The sequence below is a fragment of the Mustela putorius genome, unplaced genomic scaffold, assembly GCF_011764305.1.
Source record: "Mustela putorius furo isolate JIRA1106 unplaced genomic scaffold, ASM1176430v1.1 tig00003858_pilon_pilon_pilon, whole genome shotgun sequence".
Lineage (NCBI taxonomy): Eukaryota > Metazoa > Chordata > Mammalia > Carnivora > Mustelidae > Mustela > Mustela putorius.
Genome location: NW_025422010.1, coordinates 10,792,715 through 10,798,880, shown reverse-complemented (window position 1 = coordinate 10,798,880; position 6,166 = coordinate 10,792,715).

Below are 6,166 nucleotides of genomic sequence, written 5' to 3'. Positions count from 1 at the left end.
AAAAAAGAATCCCTGAGGAGCTTCAAAAAAGAACGCCTCCATTTCAGAGATTTTGATAGAGCTGGATTAAGTGGGGCCTGAGCTTCTTATTTTTACTTTTTTTTTTGGTTAGTTTGTTGGTCTTTGTTTTTGTTTTTCAATTCCCTCGCTAATTCTGTGCTGAGAAATGCTGATGCAGGCTCTTCCCTGAATGGTGTGATGTAGAACTGTTAGCCAATGGTGGAAGCTACCCACTGAGAGAGGGCAGTAAGAGGTGAGAGATCCTTGACCATGGCTGTCACACAGAAATACTGCTGGTGGATTGTGGTAGGGTTCGTCTGGGCACTTGTTAAACACTGAGAATCCCAGGTTCCATTGGTGTCCCTTCAGATTCAGGAGGTCCGGGGAGGGTTTGGCATGCGTCGGTCTGACAAGCCCTCTCTGTGGTTCCTATCACATGACACACTGGAGAAGACGTGGGCTAGCAGAATGTGTCCCACTGGAAAATGGGAAAGGCCCTGTGTTCCAGACTCAGCTACGACCTCGGTGCTGCTAATTCTCCTGACCAGCTCTGCCGTCGAATTTGAACTCTGCTGACTCTTACCTTTGCATCCAGGCTATAGAAGAGATGCAATGATTTATCGTTGATTGAAGAATGAACAGCGCATAATGAAGTGAACCCATACACACAGATGTTACCCTCTCCAGGCCTCCATTTCCTGTGAGGTGAGGCAAACTTATTTTAACAAGAACTTATTTCAAGCTTCCTTCAGTTTTAAAATTCTGACTCTATTTAGTTGTTTTTTTTTTTTTTTTTTGCTTTGTCTTCCCTTTATCAAATGCCTCAGTGAATAGACAGCTGAGCTCATAATCACCGTGATTACTCAAGAAAAGCAAAAAAAAAAAAAAAAAAAAAAAAAACACTGAGGAGCTTGGTCACGATCATTATGAATGTTTTAATATCTCCTTGCGGCACCATAGAAAATATCATTTAATTCTGATGCAAGTATGTAGACCTCCAAATTGTCTGAATCCCACCTCTAACTTTTTATTGGATTGAAGGCTCAGAAAAGAGAATCTAGTTTGGCTTTGTTGATTGGCTGATTCAAAACCTCTTCTGTTTTGCTGGAAGAGAAAAGAATTTGTAATTATCCATTTTCCATTAAAAACAAAAAGCTCATTGGATTTGGTTCAATAACATGATTTGGGCACTTGGAGTGGAAATCTTTCCTCTTTACAAAAAAGCATTATGTGTTCCTAAGTGTGAGTTGAACTCTTGTGATAAAATGCATGCCTCCTCCCCAACACTTCCCTGTCCACATAGGCAATGAGTCAAACTTGAATTTCAGTATAAATTTTCAAAAGCAGTTTCTGCAAATGAATTCACATACTTTGCAGTTTCTGCAAAATAGTTCTCCCCTTGGTTTTTCTGATTCTTCATAATGGTCCTCTCTCTGCCTCCGTTGCTTTAGTCAAAGCCACACATATCTACCTACCTACCTACCTACACGGGTAGAAACTGGAAATTAACTACCTGAATTTGTTTTTGACTAGCCTTCCTTGTAAGAGGCTAAGCTATGGTTGTGTTCAATAAGAATTTTTTTTTTTTTTTTAAGATTTTATTTATTTATTTGACAGAGAGAGAGAGAATAGGCAGGGGGAACTGGAGAGGGAGAAGCAGGCTCCCCCACGGAGCAAGGAGCTCAATGTAAGGCTTGATCCCAGGACCCCTGGATCATTCCCTGAGCCAGAGGCAGATGCTTAACCCTCTGAATCACCCAGGTGCCCCCGATAAGAATCTTGAATAATTTTGTTGCCATAAGTACTTAGAGAATTCGGAAGGGCAGATTTGGTTTTTTCCTCCTGGGCCAACATACAGAAAACAAGGTTAAGGAATGTTTTCATTCTGGGAATCACAGAAATAGTTTAAACAAAGAATCTAGCAGAGAAGAATGCAAGTCTTCATATTTTATATTTTCTTATCATAATTAAATGTCTACTGTAAATAATCTAGAAATCTGTTTAATTTCCCAGAAATGTATATAATATGTTTGTTACAGAAAACTTCCATTGTTCGTGATCATGGTATCTCCCCTGCCAGGTACTGGGTGGCTCAGTGGGTGAAGCCTCTGCCTTCTGCTCAGGTCATGATCCCAGGGTCCTGGGATAGAGTCCCACATTGGGCTCTCTGCTCAGCAGGGGGCCTGCTTCCCCCTTCCCCTCTGTCTGCCTCTCTGCCTACTTGTGATCTCTCTCTGTCAAATAAATAAATAAAATCTTTAAATATATATGAAAGGGTCCGTAGACAAAAGGACGAGACTGATACAAAGCGAAGGTCAGGCAAAGCTTTATTTTGCGCCAAGCATCGAGAATGAAACTGACCAGCCAGGGCTGTCTCTTGCAAAGAGGCGACCCCTCCCAGTCTCACAGGCTAACTTTTATAGAGTAAAGTCCATGTGGTTGAGCCTGGCCACACACAAATGGCCAATTGAATTGAAATTCACCCCATGATAGTCATTTAATTCAGCCTATGACCTTGGCTGGAATTGGCGCCTTTGTCTGGTGCCAAATAGGCGGGGCTCACACTCCTTGGCGGGTACTACGCGCGCTTTCCCTTGATTGGACGTTTCCACCTGGCCTGGCTCATCCTTGGTGGGTAGGGAGGTAATACGTGCGCTTTTACTGATTCGACGTTTCCACCTGGCCGGACACGTCCTTGTATGTGGGCTCCGTTATCAGGGGTTGGTCGGTCATATTTCACCAGTTCTGTTTCTAAGCGCTTTTCTCTTGGGGGGAAGGGGTAGGTTCAATCTAAGTTTACTGCATAAACAACAAAATGGCTCGTTCTAGCTAAGTAGATATATATATATATATATATATATATAGATATATATATATATATATGGAAAAGAAAACTTCCATTGTTCATGTAGGATGTTGGCTTTAGAAAATTGAGTTTAATCACTTGGTTTGTAAATGAAAATTGAGTTTAATCACTTGGTTTGTAAATGAACTTGCCAGGCTCTTATTAATTCACTACTACAAATACCATTTGAGTGGACTCTTTCTCTTGTATGGCCAAAGGAGGACACTTCCTCGGTCAGGACGAACAGATGCCTTTTTTTATGCACTGTGAGGCCAGTTGCTTCACAGTCATTGTGTAAAGGTCAAGGATGAATTTGACAAAAGCACCTGGTCTGTGTGGACCCTAGCAGGGCTAGGGTGTCAAACTCTGCATATTTGAAAGAATAGCCTGGCCTTTGACCATTCCTGGGAAATAACATTTAAGCCCTCGAAGTACCCTGTCTGACTAGTATCTTTGTATATACCGGTCTACGCTCACATGGTGATTTATGGTGTGGCCCGTGGCAACACATTGTCACTGTGACCTCTGGAGAGACTAGAGACAGGAGCGAAGTCAGCCACATGGGAGCTCCCACTAAAAATCAACCAGTCACCAAGGCTCAGGTGAGTGCTCTGGGTTGCTGTTACCCTGGACGTGTCACATGTCTTTGCGGGCAGAATTCAGCACTGTCAAACAGTTGCATTTGGGGAGGGGATAGAGGGGACCTTGTCTCCGGTCTCTCCTGGATTCTGCCAGATGCTTCCTTATCTTTGCTAATTTCGATTTCTGTCTCTTTGCTATAATAAATGATAACCACGAGTATAGCAGATTTTCAGAATTTTATGAGTCCTTCTAGCAAATTGTTGAACCTGAAGGTGGTCTTGGGGGTGCCCCCAAAGCATGGGGTAGAGAGATTTTATGAGGAAAGCAAGAAAAGAGAAGCCATAGGCTCTCAGATGCCACCTCCATGCTGGCCACCTGTGGCAGGGATGCCTTTTGGGGGAGAGAATTCACTTCCTTGATTGTTCTCCCTTTTTATAGGGAAAGACTAGTTAGAAATCTCTTCCAGGCCTCTGGGTGGCTCGGTTGGTTAAGTGTCCAACTCTCGGTTTCAGCTCAGATCTTGATCACCAGGATTGTGAGATCCAGTCCAAGTCAGACTCCATGCTGGGCATGGAGCCCTCTCTTTAAAAAAAAAAAAAAAAAAAAAAAAAAAAGGAAAAAAATCTTTTCCAATATTCCTTTCTTTGCTCCAGTATTTCAGTGACAGATGATGATGGTGGCTTGTACCAGGGTGGTGATGGAGGAGGTGATGAAATTGTGGAGATAATTTTGATGATACTCCTGCAGAAATTGCAGGGTTGAATGTGAAGTGGGGGTGGGGGGAGACAGACACAGAAACAGAGAGAAACGGAGAGAGAGATCCAGATTAAATTCAGTGTGTTTGACCTGAGCAGCTGTAAGTTTAAAGTTGTCATTTATGGAGAAAGGGAAGGGTTCAGGGGAAAAGATCAACATGCTAAGTTTGAGAAGATAAATAGATTTTCCGATGGGTCTGATGAAGAGACACTAGGATAGAGAATCTAGGGTTTCTGGGATGGTTGTTGTTGAGAATATGCATTTGGGAATCTAGCAAAATATACAGGAAGAAGTCAGGAAAAGATGTGTTCATTGTGAAGGGTTTCGGTCAAAACCGGCAATTCTTTTCCTTTAACTTTTAGTAATCTAAGTGTGATATTTAGTCATCTGGAAAATTCCTGCAGGTGGTAAAGCTGGCTTTTTTTTCCAGATGTTGGATAAATGGAATTTTACTACTTCTAGATCTCAGACTTATGTTTGTGAAAAGCCCTGCAATTATTGGTTGCTAGGAAGAGAGGCATTCTCTAATCACATAGAAATTAGATCATAGAAGGGCAAATGTCCTGAGGGGACACTTGACGCCCCATCTGCCTTTGTCTACTTCCTAATTGACAGGGGATTTTAATCCATCACCAAGGAATGATCTGTGCTGGTATCCCTCAAGCTTCCCTGAAATACAGCCAGACAAGTCTCAATGCATCTCCCCTCCCCTTTTTTCCTTCTCCATGGGTTTTAATTTGTCTTGACCTGAGGGAACATCAGTATGTTTGCAAATTACATGGTTAAAACCAGAGTGAGGAATAGCAAATCCACATTCACATTAGATTTTCTTTTTGAACGCTGGAGTTTGCCCCTGCAGTTTCTCCTGCCTACGCATCTGATTCATCCCCAGGGCTTCTTGATGGGTCCACAGGACAAGGGCCCACAAGGCCTCTCTGTTACTGTTATATTGTATATTCTTCTGCTTTTTTTGTTCTGAATTACTAAGTCTCTCCAGTTTAAGTAGCGCAAACAGCCTGGCTTTGGAACACCAGCTAAATACCATCTTCTGTTTAACCTCATTTCATATTATCTTTACAGACATGGAAACACCATAAAGTCCTGCACAAGGAGAATTATGAAGCTTTGGATTTTTATTCTTGCATGTGGGGCAGAAAAATTGTTCTATGCGTCCTGATCTATTTTTACACAAATCACAGAGAGAGGGGGGCACTTTGGGATCAATGCAGGTTGTGATCTATTATTTCCTCTTTTTCTTCTGCATAGGATATTGAAAGAAAATAAAGCGGCTGAACAATTTTGAAAAACAAAGGAAAAGTTCTCCTGGCATGGATGCATGATTTTTTCCACACGTTGGTTAAATAATCTGATTGTCATTTATATCTTGCTAATATAAGCTCTTTTGAACAGATCCTACCCTCCTAGCTCAAACTGCAGAGACAGCCCGCAGGATTTTATCTTCTCACTGGGAAATTATTTTCTCCATTGTGTTTTGATGATGACAGGTCTTTTTCCATCTCGCAGTTCCTCCTCCTTGGGGGAAAAGAAATTTAAGGAATAACTTCTGATTTGATACTTGCTGTTCTGTCCACGTATCACCGAGGTTTAAATACTGTCTACAAACTTGCTAACAACCTACTTTAAATCTACGCTCTGGGAAAATGAGAAACAAAGGGGAAGAGAAGAAAGATCCTTTTTAAAAGAATATATCTGAGAATATGTGTGAAATATTTTTACTGAGTGCATAGCATTGTATAAAGGTACATCTATGGGGGGAGTGTAGGGAAGATCATTTCTAAGCTAAAATCCTATAATTCTGCTACGTAGAAATTCTCACTGCACTTGGAGATGCCTTCCTCTATATCTTAATTCAAAACTTTGTAGTTCATCACTAATTCTAGAAAAGAAGGATCAGTGTTTCTGTCTACCAGCCATAGGAAAGCCATATAAACACACTTCAACATTCACAGGATTTGTCAGCTT